General features: G+C 38.6%; 1 protein-coding gene and 1 pseudogene across 1 annotated transcript in view; one reads left to right on the top strand and one right to left on the bottom strand.

Annotated features, from left to right (window-relative positions):
* GPC3 (glypican 3) overlaps nt 1-14,215 on the top strand; it is a 686,351-nt gene that overhangs the window by 294,608 nt on the left and 377,528 nt on the right.
* On the bottom strand, nt 10,919-12,519 carry LOC114024611 (annotated as a pseudogene).

Raw genomic sequence — 14,215 nt, forward strand, 5'->3', positions numbered from 1 at the left:
TTCTCCAATGCCAGATGGTTTTGATGACTGCTGCTTTATAATATAGTTTAAGGTCTGGAAATGCTACTTTCCCTTGATAATCTAGATCTTTCATTTTTACAACTGAATTTTGTTAATATTTTATCCAGTTCTATAAAGTATTCCTTTGATAATTGGATTGGTATAGCAATAAAACTGTAAATTAACTTTGGTAATATTGTAATTTTTGTTTTTTTGTATTGGCACTTCCCAGTCATGAGCACTGAATATTCCTCTAGGTATTCAAGCTGTTCTTTATGAATTTATACAAATATTTTGTGTCCTTTAGTAGAGTGATCCTCAAATATTTTATGCATTTTGTAGTTGTTTGGAACAGGATTTGACTTTCTATTGTTGCCTCTTTAATTTTGTTATTATTAAAGATACTATTAATTCTTGAGGGCTTATTTTGTAGTTTGAAATTTAGCTGAGGCTATTGTTTCAATTAATGCTGATCCCCTAGGATTTTACAAGTAAACCATCATGCCATCAAGAAATAGATAGTTTCATCTCCTCTCTACTTATTTTTATGCCTTTAATTTCTTTCTCTTGGCTTATTGTTATTGTTAGCATTTCTAATACTATATCAAATAATAATGGGGGAGAGTAAGCATCTTTGTGTTGTTGTTGTTGTTGTTTAATTGTTTCAGTTGTGTCCAACTCTTTGTGACCACATTTGGAGTTTTCTTGGCAAAGATACCAGAAGTTTTGCCATTTCCTTCTTCAGCTCATTGTAGAGATGAAGAAACTGTGGCAAACGGGGTGAAGTGACTTGCCCAGGGTCACACAGCTAGTAAGCATCTGAGGCCAGATTTGATCTTTGTTTTACTGTTGCATTTATTGTGAAAGTGGCTATTATATCCCTGTTTCATAAGATGCTTGTTTTTGGTTTTAAATAGATACTTTTATAATGTTAAAAAATTCCTCTATATCTATACTTTGTAGATGAATGTTGTGCTTCATCAAAAATTATTTCTGCATCTGAGATAATCATGTAATTTGGGATGATTTTGTTTTTAATGTGATTACTTGTGTTGATTATTTTCCTACAACTTGGTCATGATGAATGACTTTTTGGATGAATCATTATAGTCTGTTTGACAGGATTTTATTTGAAAATTTTGAATCATTATACACTTAAAATATTGGTCTGTAGTTTTCCTGTGTTCTTTCTCTTCCCTTGCTTAGGTATTGGGACTTTATTTGTCTTATAAAAGAAGTCAGGGTGCTTTCTCAATTTTTGAGAATAATTTGTGCAGGATTGGTACTAATTATTCTTTGATAAATTTAAATAAATTGAAGATTGATAAAATTCTCCTCTGAATTAATCAATACCAAGAGGGTTTTTGGTGGCTCCTTTAATAGCATTATTTTTCCTGAAGTTGGATTATTTAGTACCTCTATTTGGTTTTGTGTTAGTTTGGGTATTTTATATTTTTAAAAGGTATTTTTCTATTTCTTTTGTGCTCACAGGTTTGCTGATATATAACTGCCTAGTAGGTTCTGATCATTCTTTTTAATTCACCTGATTTTATTGTGATCTCAACTTGTGCATTAGCTAGTTTGTTAATTTTATTTCCTGTCCTCTTTAATCAGATTAGTTAAAGGCTTATCAATTTTATTGCTCTTTTCAAAGAATTAGTCTTTAATTTTATTTATCATTTCTATGGGGTTGTTTCCAGTTTATCAATTTCTCCTCTAATTTTTAATATCTCCTCTTTCCTGCTTACTTTAGGTTTTTTTTTTTGACTTTATAATTTTTTAAATGCATATTCAGTTCATTAATCCTTTCCTTTTCTATTTTGTTAATGTATATTTGTAGGGATATGATTTTTCTAAAAATGGCTTCATCTGCATCCCAGAAATTTTGTATGTTGTTTTATTATTATCATTTTCTTTTACATAATTATTGTTTCTGTGATTTGTTATTTGATTCATTTATTGTTTAGGATTTCATTGTTAAGTTTCCATTTTGGTCTTTGTCTTTTGTTTGTACTCCCCAAACTGATGACTATTTTTTAAAGTTATAGTCCATAATTGATATATTTACTATTTCTGCCTTTTTGCACTTGTTTGTAATAGTCTTGTGCTCTAATACATTCAGGTTTTTTTTTTTAAGTTCCATGTGGTTCTGAGAAATATGCATTATATAATTATATAATTTAGCAGTCCTATTTGGAGGATGCCATATTTTTTTGCTCTAGTTTCCCTAGTAATTTGTTCAGTTCTATATTTTCTCTTTTTTATCTTTCTGTTAAACTTACACAAAACTAAGAGTGGAACATTGATATCTCCAGTCACTGTTGCATTACTTTCTACATCTTGTCAGTTCATGTTTCCTTAATGATTTTAGATGTTAAGGCATTTCAAGCTTATAAGTTTAATCTGACATGGATTTGTTGTTCCTTTGGTATAATGTAGTTTCTTTGTCTATTTCTTTGTAGGTTGCTAATGTTTGTTTTTGCTTTGTCTGATAACATGATGCTTTTTAAAAATTCATTGATGCATAGTGAATTTATTTTTTACTAACCTCTCATTTTTATTCTATGTTTTTGTTTTTTAGGTGTGTGTGTTGTAAGCAACAGATGTTGGGGTTTTGTTTTCTTACCCAATCTGTCACTCTTTTCCCCTTTATTGGATTGTTTAATTCATTCACATTTAAATTTATGGGATTTAGACTTATATTTCCTCTATTTGTGTCTAACATTCCTTTTTTCCTAATTAGGATTTTTTTTTTTACTTTAAGACAACCCTATCCCCACTGGCTCTCACCCTCTCAACCTCAAGTTGTTCCCCTCCTCTTGTTTGTTATTCCTTTCCCTAGTTTTGGAGTTTTGCATAACTTATAAGTTCCTTTTCCCCTTTTGTCTAGTGATTTAATTCTTCTCCTTTCTTCCTCTCAGCTAAGTAGTTGAAAAAAACCCATTATTCTCTTCAACTTGTTTTCTTTGTTAGTTTTTTAAAATGTCATTTTCTGCATTTTTTTCTAAAAAAAGATTTATTTCCCTCATTTATCTTCCCTTTATGCCTAGTCTAGATATTTATTCTTTGACTCATGCCCCTTATGCTTATTTTTTCTTTCTTTAGTCTGTGTACTCCTCATGGAATTAAAATTTCTGATGTACCCATTTTGATTCCCCTGGCTAAATAGTTTCTATGTTATTGACTTGTTGATTTTGCCCCAGGCTCCCTTTTTCTGTTGTGTCTCACTCTTAGAAATAAAATACCAATTCCTGCAGGTTATTGACAGGATTGAAGTATTGCCCCATTGTAGGAATTTTCCTACATTCATTACTACCTATTTGCTCTCCTTGTGTTCATTTTTTCCCCATTTGCAACAAAATCTCCTCACTAGGTCTATGCCCACCCACTTTTTTGGGTGTCAGTTGACCCCCCCAGGAGATCTGATTCCCCTTCTCCTAAAGCAAGATGACTGGGCTCATCAAATGCCTACAGATTATATTCATTAAAATGTCCCCATCTCTCACTATCAAATCTCTCTCTCCCCCCATGGGAGTATTCTTCAGTGGGATTCCCTCCCACCACTGAACCAAGAGTTTCCCTTTCTTTCTCCCTGTTTTAATCCTTCCCTTTGTCTCCTCACTCATTCTACTGTAGGCTCTCTTATTCCTTAGAGGCTAAAGGAGTTATTTCCCTTTCATTGTTAACCTTTGACTTGATTGGGGTATATTACATATTCCCTTCTGTCTTCTTCCTCCCATCTCTTCCTTTTATGTGCTCTCCTATTCTTCCTATTCTTCCCCTCTCCCTCCCCCTGCCAACACAAAAATGAATTCACCTATACTCAGGGTTTTGTGAGTCAAAGATGTGTCAGGTCTGTTTTTCCCACAATCACTTCTATTTGAATTCCACTTTCACCTATTCCTCCTTGTGTACTGTTAGATAGAAATCTCTTAGTGGTCCCTCTTTGTTAGTATGTTGTTGTTTACTCCAGAGATGTCTTTCTTTTTAGTTTTTTCCCTCTTTTGTTCTGGTGTAATTATCTTTGCCTTCCTTGGTTGTGACATTCATTTAAATTGTATTTCTTGTATTTCTGTTGTTTGAGATGCTTGTAAAGGAAATAATTTGATTTGTAGGAATTCTTTAATTGCCTTTTTTCATTGAATGTCCATCTTTTATTAATAGTTAGCTCAGATTTGCAAGGTATGTCATTTGGCATTGCCTATTGAGCTCCTTTGCTCTTCAGAACACATCATTCCATTTCTTCTTCTTGTTCCTGGAGGAGGGGGGAGTGCAGTCCAGTCTTGTGTTATTTGAATTTCCTTTCCTTTATATTTGAAGGTTTTTCTCCTGGTTGCTTACAGAATTTATTGATTGTCATTGAAATTGTTAAGTTCAATCAGTATGTATTTGCAACATAAGTTTTTTTTTTTCTGGAAGCAATCTATGGGTTCTTTTGATTGGCACTTTATTTTTCAGAAATTCTGGGTATATTTCTTTCATTATGCTATACAGGTTTTTTTTTTTAAACTTGTCATGTTCTTCTAGGACACCTATAATCCTTAAGTAGTTTACACTGTTTTCAAGATCAATATGTTTTGCTCATGTGGAAATCATGTTTTCTTTTAAAATTGTGGTTTTTTGCTTCTCTTCTTCCAGATCATCCTTTATTTCTGTGTATTTGTATTGCCAATCAGTTGTTCTTTCTTTTGTTTCTTTGGTGAGTTATGCCACCATATACTCAAGTTTTTCTAGTCTGTTGATTATTTTTGCTATGCAGGCCATATATTCTGCTTTCATGATTCTTATTTATCTTTTAAACCATTCAGGAACATTATTCTGTGACTCCATGCTCTCATGGACACCTAAGGGCCCTCTACCTGAGAGATGTCAAACATGCAGCTTTCATGTGACCCATGACATTCCCAAGTGTGGCCCAAACAAGATTAAAATATAATTCCTAATTTTTTAAAATCAGTTTTTATTGAAATTTTCTATTTCTTATATCATCATGTATCCTTTCCCTATACTTCCCAGAAAGCTACTCCATATGACAAATAGCACACATATTTTTAGAGAGGAAAAAAAGTCAGTACAACTGACCGGTACATTGAAAAAGTCATAAAACATGTACAATGTGCTATACCTGTGGACTTCCCACCAACATGAAGGGGTAGATTGAGGCTGTTTCCTCATGTCTTTTCATTCGAGTCCTATTTGATCTTTACAATTTTGTTACATTTGCTTTTTTTTAGTGAATTGTTCTTTCCATTTAAATTGTTATAGTCACTGTGTATATTGTTTTCTTAGTTCTGCTTATTTCACTCTGAATCATTCCATGCTTCTCTGTATTTATCACACATCATTTCTTATAGCACATTAATATTCCATTACATTCATGTGCCACAATTGGTTTAACCATTCCCCAAATGATGAGCATCTACTTTGTTTCTAATTCTTAGCTAACACAAAAAGTTTTGTTGTAAATATTTTGCAGTATATGGGGACTTATTTCTTATTGATGACTTCCTTGGAGTATAAGCCCAGTAATGGAATTTCTGGTTCAAAGGATGTGATTTTAGTCACTTTATATGCATAATTCGAAATTTCTTTCCCAAATGGTTGTACCATTTCATAGCTGCACCCTCAATGTATTAGTTTGCCTATCTTTCCACAACCTCTTCTACATTAACTGTTGGCATTTGTTGTCATTTTTGCCGGTTTGCAGGGGATGAGGTGAAATCTCCTGATTGTGTGATAAGTGTTTCTCTTATTATTGATTTGAGACATTCTTTCATGTGGTTGTGAATACTCTGCAGTTCTTTCAAGAACTGTTCATGTCCTTTGACCACTAATCTATTGGGGAATGGCTATTAGTCATATATGTATGTGTATATATATATATATATGTGTATATATATGCATATATAAATGTTTATATAGCTTAATACCAAATCTTTTTCAGAAAAGTTTGATAGACTTTTCCCCCCATTCAAACACTTCCCTTCTTATCCTAGATGTATTGATGTCTGTGCAGAAGTTTTTCAATTTTAAGTAATTGAAGTTATCTATTTTATCTTTTGTAATTGCTTCTATCTCTTGTTTGGTTAAGAATAGATCTCCTACTCATAGCTGTGAAAAGTACATGATCTGTTTCTCTTCAAAATTTTTCATAGTATAATCTTTAATATTAAGGTCACATACCTATTTAGAATATATTGTGAAATGTGCTTTAAGGTGTTTGTCTAAGTCTAATTTCAGCCATACTCCTTTCCAGTTTTCCCAGCAATTTTTATCAAATAGCAAGTTTTCCCCTAGGTAATTCATGTTTTCTGCTTTATCAAACACTGAATTATTAAGTTCTGTTGCTTCTGAATCTCCCTTCTCTAGTCTGTTCTGTTGATCTATTTCTATTCTTTAATCAATACCAGATGGTTTTTGATGACTGCTGCTTTCTAATATAGTTTGAGGTCTGAAAGAGCTATTTCCCCCTTCACCCCTACTTCTTTTCATCATTTCCCTTGATAATCTAGATCTTTTGTTTTTCCAAGTGAATTTTGTTATTATTTTATCAAGACCTGTAAAGTAACCCCTTGGAAATTTGATTGGTATAGCATTAAAAGTGTAAATTAATTTAGGTAGTATTGTCATTTTTAATATATTGTCATGGCCCAGGCATGGGCAATGAACATTCCTCCAGCTATTTAAGTTCTTTATATCTTTAAGGAGTACTTTGTGATTGAATCTATGTAAATCTTAAATGTGCTTTGGAAGATTGATCTTCAAATATTTTATGCATTTTTTAGTTATTTGGAATGGGATTTCTCTTCCCATTATTGTTTCTTGTGTTTTGTTATTATTTTATAGACATGCTGTTGACTTTTGAGCATTTATTTTGTAACCTACAACTTTGCTGAAATCATTGTCTGAATTAGTATCTTTGCTGATTCCCTAGGATTTTCCAAGTAAACCATACTATGGTCAGCAAACAAGGATAGTTTTATGTCCTCTTTACCTGTCTTTATTCCATTCATTCCTTTTTCTTGTCTGATTGCTATTGTTAGCATTTCTAGAACTATATCAAATAATAATGGGGAGAGTGGGCATCTTTGCTTCTTTCTCATATTTGTTAGAAATTGTTCTGGTATATCCCCATTCATATGATGCTTGCTTTTGATTTTAGATAGATGCTTTTTATGATATTAATAAAAGGTCCCTCTATGCCTATAATCTGCATTGTATTTAGCATAAAAGAGTGTTGTACTTTGTCAAAGGCTTTTTCTGCATCTATTGAAATGATCGTGTGGTTTTTTTTTTTAACATTTTGGTTTTTAATATGATTATGTTAATTGTTTTCCTAACATTGAACCATCCTTGCATCCCTGGTATAACTCCCATTTGATCATAATGAATGATTTCTTGAAGAAATTGCTGTAGCCTGTTTGATAGGATTTTGTTTAAAAATTTTGAGTCAATGTTCATTAATGATATTGGACTATAATTTTCTTTCTATGTTTATCATTCCTTGGTTTAGGTATTAGGACTATATTTGTCTCATAAAAGAATTCTGGTAGGTTGCTTTCTTTCTCGGTTTTTGAGAATAATTTATGAAGTATGGATACTAACTGTTCTTTAAAAATTTGATAGAATTCTCCTGGAGTTTTTTCTTTGGTAGTTCCTTTATACCTAGATCCATTTACTTTTCTGAGATTAGGTTATTTAACATCTCTATATGGTCTTCTGATAGTTTGGGTATTTTATATTTTTTGAGATATTTCACCAGTTCTTTTGTGTTTTTGGTTCAGTCGGCATATACCTGTACCTAATATGTTCTGATTATTGTTTTATTATTTATTATAACTTCTTCTGGTTTTGCTGTGATTTTACCTTATCTGCTCTTTTATTGATTTTCTGCTCTCTTAATCAGATTAGCTAGGAGTATATCAATTTTATTACTCTTTTCAAAGAACCAGCTTTCAAGTTAAAAAATAATCATTTCATTGTTTTGTTTCAATTTATCTATTTCCCCTCTAATTTTTGTGTCTCTTTGTGTTTATTTTAGGTTTATTTGTTGGTTTTCTAATTTTTAAAAATGTATATTCAGTTCATTATCCCTCTCTTTTTCATTAATGTATGATTGTAAGGCTATGATTTTCCCCCTGCAGACTACTTTAACTGCATCCCAGAAATCTTAATAACGAAACATACTATCATTCTCTTTTGCATGGTTATTGTTTCTATGATTTGTTCTTTGACCCATTCATTATTTAAGATTTCATTATAAGTTTACACTTTGGTCTGTATGTTTTGTTTGTGGTTCCTGAGCAAATTTCTATTTTTATTGCATTATGGTCAATAAAAGATATAGTAACTATTTCTGCCCTTCCTCATTTATTTGCAATATCTCTGTGCCTTAATACATGGACTTTTTTTGTAAAAGTTCCATATGGTGCCGAGAAATATGTATATTCTTTTGCTATTTCATTTGGAAGGTGTCATAAGTCTTTTAACTCTAGTTTCTCCAGCAATTTGTTCAGTCCCATATTTTCCTTTTTTAAAAAATCAGTTAGACTTCTCCAAAACAGAGCAAGGGATATTGAAATCTCCTGTAACTACTGTGCTACTGTATCTTCTTGAAGCTGGGATAATGTTTCCTTTATTAATTTAGATGTTAAATCATTTGGAACATATAAAATTACTGATATTGGTGTCTTGTCTATGGTTCACTTCCACATAATAGTTTTCTTGTTTTTCCCTTTTCATTTTTAAAAATTTGGTTTTGCTTTGGCTGATAGCATGATGGCAATTTCTGCTTTTTTAAATTCATTTGATGCCTAGTAAAAATTTCCCCCATACCTTCAGTTTTATTTTGTGCATGTCTTTGTTTTTTAATTGTTTCTTGTAAGCAACAGAATGTAGGATTTTGTTTAATCCACTCACATTTAAAGTTATAAAAGTTAGGTTTATATTTTCCTCCATCTGTTTCTATAGCTATTTTTTTTCAAGTTATGATACCCCCCTCCCTTCTGCTGTAAACACAGTATTGTGTTCCTTCAGTTACTTTATTTTTGTAAGGTGGCCCTGTTCCCACTGGCTCTTTTTCTCTCACCCCTGCTCCCCTCTTTTCATTTGTTACCTCTTTTTCTTTAGGATTTTATCAGTTCCCTGTTCTCTCCTTTTAAAAATCTATTTATATATTTCCCCTCCTCTTTTTTCTTCTCATTCAAGTAGTTTCCCCCTCTTCTTCAGTTATTCCTGTTTATTAATTTTAAAATTTTCATTTTTGCCCCCCTTTCCAGGAAGATTTCCTCTTGCTCTCTTAATTATGTGTCTTCTCTTTCTGTCTATTCTAGACCCTTATTCTCTGACCTTATATCTAAACTTATTGCAAGGGCCCCTAGGAATGAGTTCTTTCTAACTATTGACACTCCTTTTAATATCACCATTTCCCCCACAGCAATCCTACATGACTGTAAATTAAATAAGCACTTATGAAAAATCAGAGGTATCATGGTATGATGGAAAATTCTGGACTTTAAGTCCAGAAAGATATAGTTTCAAACCTCAGTTCTACCACTTACTACCTCTGCAACCTTAGGCAAATCACTCAGCCTCTCTAAGCCTCAGTTTCCTCATCTGTAAAATGTAAGCAATACCTCACAGTGTTTGGTGTGATCAGATGAAAAACATTTTACAAATCTTAAATCATAATCTAAATGTCACCTAGAGTTGCTTTTAAAAAGCAGTAGTATTACTACCCTAGTAGAAGCAAAGGGGACCCAATGGACAATGCAAAATGTGTGGAGGTTGTAATCAGGCTGAAACAGATTGCCAACAATCTGTTACCTGCCAAGATTTGGTGGAATACCTAGAAAAAGAGGTAGGAGGTCATCCCTTGCCAAGATAGAGTTAGAGCAAAGGATGACATCTGGAATTTTGCACTAGTAAGCCCTCAGGAAGCCCTCCATTGTATGGGGTAGCTCCTTAATAAGGATTTAAGGAAGGCTATGGACAAAAATGGCACAGAAGGTATGAATGAGGCAGGTAGGTGGCATAGTGGAGAGAGTGCTGGGCCTGGAGTCAGGAAGACCTGAGTCCAAATCTGGCCTCACTTCTACTAGCTGTGTGACCCCGGGCTAGTAATTTAACCTCTGTTTACCTCCTTAACTGGAAAATAGGGACAATAATAGCACCTATCTCCCAGGGCTGTTGTGAGGATCAAATGAGATGTTTGCAAAGTACCTGGCACATAGCAGGTGGTGAAAAAATACCTATTCCCTTCCCTTCTCTCTAGCTCTTCACCTTTTTTTAAGCTGTGCTTCTAAGAATCAAGTCCCACCTTGAAAATTCTTGTCCTTCCCCCTCTCATTTTGTTTTTAAACCCATTTATACCCACCCAAGACCATCCAATCTGTTTGCTCACCTTGGACCATGTTCTTGATCCTGGATGCCTCCATCTCTTCTTTCTTCTAATCTGGATACTGCTTTCTCTGTGTGGTCCAAAATCTTGAAACCCCACCCCTCCCAAACCAATTATGACTTATTCAGGATGCTCCAGTCACCTCCCTGAGTGGTACCCTCCCAGCCAGGGCCCTTTCTTGCCCCCAGAAATAGGGAGGCTTCGCCATCCACCCCAAGATTCCCTCCCACCATGGAAGTTCTTGGTTCTGACTCCATCCAGGGGCCAGTGGTGGAAGGTACAATACCATAAGGGTAAAGGTTGGCAATTGTAACCCTCCCAAACAACATAAAAGTTGTTGGTAACTAAGGGATTCCCCTGACCATTTTGTGACTGCCTCCCCACCATTTTGTGGCCCCCCTCCCCCTTCCCAAAGGAATCCCCCCTCCCAAAACCCCAAAATGGCCTAGAAATAATAAAACAGACATAGATTTGCTGAATAATCTCTACCACTTTAATTTAGCTGTACTAGCAATACTAAGTTAACTCCAATTTTAACCTGTTTTTAAAATAGTACCAAATATCATTTAGAAAAGTCAAGGATTTCTGTAAACAAAAAGTACAGCCACGAAAACAGTAAACAATCAAAGCGCAAAGAAACACCAAAGAAAGGGCACAACTTGCCCCTTTTCAGGGGTGCAGTAGATGACGATTCCAGTTCAATACCTAGCTTAAAAAGTCACCTTTTTAAAGTCTCCAATTCTTGATGTAGAACTATCTTCTGAGCTCAAAGCTCTCTGCTTTTACACAAACAGTCCCTTTTTGAAGCTAAGTAAAGAAACACCTGCAGGAAAGGTAGAATGTGCCTCAGAAGAACTTATTTAACAGTCAAAACAAAAAAAGATAAACACTAAAGTCCTCAAAAACTTTTCAACACAGGAACAAGACTTTTTCACTGGGGTGGGAAAAACAGGCATCTGGGTGTCACAGGATCGTCATCTCTTGGGTGCTTCGCTTGTATCTGCTTTGTTTTGAGCCCCGCAGATGGTTTTTTCTTCTTTTTTCACAATTTTTTTTACTGAAGGTTACACGCAGTTTGGGGTTCAGCCTCCGCCTCCTCCTCTTTCTCAAACTGGCCCTTTAACGCGCCCTTTCTGTGTACAACTTCAAAGTTCCGAGATAATCTTCTTTTCCTTTCACCTTCTTGTTCTTCCCCCTCCTCCTCAGAGTCGGAAGCGATGACGCCTGACCCGATGCCTGGTTTCACAAGTTTTCTTTTTGGGTCAACTTCTTTCTTCATTTCTTTTTTGCCAGGATCTTTTTTGGGCTTGTCTTCTTCCTTCTCGCTCTCCTCCTCCTTTCTCAGCTGCTTTTTGGGTGGCTTTTCTTCTTGCCCCTTTTTCTTGCCTTTATCCTCCTCAGAAGCCCCCTCCCCTTCTCCTGGATTGGTCAGCTTGTACATCTTGGCCTTCCCTTTGGGGTTGTTCATCCTAACTGCAGCAGGGGTAGGGGAGGGAGGGGGCCATGGTTTCCCCTTTTTGGGGCTCACCTGAGGAGTCATGGTGGTGGTAGATGTGGTGGCCTTGGCTCCCTCGATCTCCTCAGCTTCCACGGACTTCTCAGCTTTTCTCTTTCTCCCTCTGGGAGCACCCGCAGTGGACGCACTGGCTGAAGAGGATGCCGAGGCTGCAGCAGCTGCCTTGGGGGGCATGGAGCCATACCTGGGTTTCCCCTCACCATCTCCCTTGGAAGAAGGCCCCTCCTTTTTCCCACCTTCCATCTCGGCGTAGGCAACAGGCCGCTTCTTGAAGGGTTTCACTCGGGGGTTGTGGTCGATCTCCCACAGACCTTCGTTAAAGCCTCGTCTCTTGTTGGGTTTGCCGTACTTGGCCTTGTTCTCAGAGTAGGGAAAGATGTCTTTGGGAGCCAGGAAGGCCGTCTCGTGAGTGCCGAAGAAGAAAATGAGCAGCTTATTATGTGGGGGTTTCACCACATCATCGGGTACCTCGTCGACTCTGGCAGGCCAATGGGGGTAGCCCTTCATCTTGGCGAAGATCAGATCTCCAGGCTTGAAATTGTAAGTCATGGTGACGGCCGCTGGGGCTGAGCCGCTGAAGCCTGAAGCGGTGGCCGAGGAGCGGGAGCCCAATCGGTGATGCGGCTGATGCGGCAGGGCCGCGCGGTGCCGGCGGCGGCTGCGGCGGCGGTGGTCGGGCCGAGGCCGGGGCGGCGGCGGCGGCGCGGCGGCTGCGGTTGCTGCGGCAGCGGCGCTGGCGGCTGTCTCTAAGGCTGCGGCAGCGAGAAGGCCGGAGCCGAGAAGCCGGAGAGCCGGCCAGACGCGGGCAGCTGTGGAGCAGCGGCGACAGCGACTGAAGAGAGAGAGAGCGAGAGTGAGAATGAGATCGAGCAGGCGCCGGAGCTAGAGGCTGAACGGGAACTAGCGAGTCAGCAAGCCGCTCCGCCCGCTGCTTAGCCAGCCAGTCACTCAGACTGCCGGGCTGGCTGGTAGGCAGTGGAGTGGCGCGAGGGATCTATGCGCCTGCGCATGCCCGGGAGCGCGCCGCCGCCGTTGGCGTGGCCGTTGGCCTTGGCCTTGCGGGGCTGGACTCCCTCCCGCCCCCTCCCCCCACCCGCAGCGCCGCCGCCGCCGCCGCCTCCCCCCCCCCCCCCCCCCCCCGCGAGCCGCGATGGGAAATCGCGCGCGCCCCTCCTCCCCGGGGTACGATACCTTCCCGTCTCCCCTCTCTCGTCTAGCCTCTCCCTTCTCCCGTTTCGTCCTTCAGCCTCTCCCCCGTCGCCCCTCAGCCTCTCCCGTCTCCCCGCTCCCTTCTCTCGTCCCCCTCTCACCTCTCCCCGCTCCCCTCTCCCGTCTCCTTTCTCCCTTTTGTACAAAGCGTTCGTACGCTGTTCTCCTACCCAAAGATCTAGGCTGCGGGGACTTGGAGACGTTCACTCCCCCGCCCCTCGGCAAAACTCTTGGGTAGAAAAAGCCCCCTTTCCCTCCTCCTCCCCTTCCCCAAATAACACACACCTTCAGATGCGCTTCACGGTCGATCCTAGTAAAATAAAATCACTGGTCTGATCTGCCGACAGCCACTGGAGCTTCTGAAAACCCAGGTTGCAGGAGGGGAGAAAAGCTGAGCATCCCTCTGCACCTGCTGCTGGTTGCTATGAGGCGCCGGGGGAAGGGAGGGGGGCTTCCGTGAGCAATTACGTGCAATGCAGCTGCTTGGCCCCCTGAAGTGGATGGGAATGGCACATTCTAGACAAACCGGCTTGCTAGTTGTCCCCCCCAAATTTGCATTCCACCTCCAGCCTATCTTAGGGTGCACAAGCTTCCCCCTATTCCTGGAATGCACTGGAAAATCCACAGCTCTGCCTGTCAAAATCCTGAGCTTCTCTGACTCCACCCCTACCCCCACCCTACCCCCTCTTCGCTTGTTAATGCACTCTTCCTCCTCAAATGATTTCGTATTTACTTATCCTTATACCTGTTGTATTGCCCCAATAAAAATGGTTTGTTTTTGCCTTTTATATCTCCCCCCCCCCCCCCCCACCCATATACCGCCTGGCACAGGGCAGCTCCTTTGGGGAAGGGGGGGGGGTCGGGGGGGGGGGGAGGTGGCGGGGGAAAGGGAAATGAATGGATGTGGAGTTCAAACCTGGGATTTCAGTGGCATAAGAAACTCTATCAATGCAAATTAGAAATTTGTAATCTTAGACTGTTGCTTGAGAGCACCGAGACGTTTAGTAACTGGCCCATAGACACACAGCCAGGATGTGCCTGAGAAAGGAGTTGAATCCTGGTCTTTCTGAGGACAGTTCTCTATCCATAAT

The sequence above is a fragment of the Vombatus ursinus genome, unplaced genomic scaffold, assembly GCF_900497805.2.
Source record: "Vombatus ursinus unplaced genomic scaffold, bare-nosed wombat genome assembly UNPS02004573.1, whole genome shotgun sequence".
NCBI lineage: Eukaryota > Metazoa > Chordata > Mammalia > Diprotodontia > Vombatidae > Vombatus > Vombatus ursinus.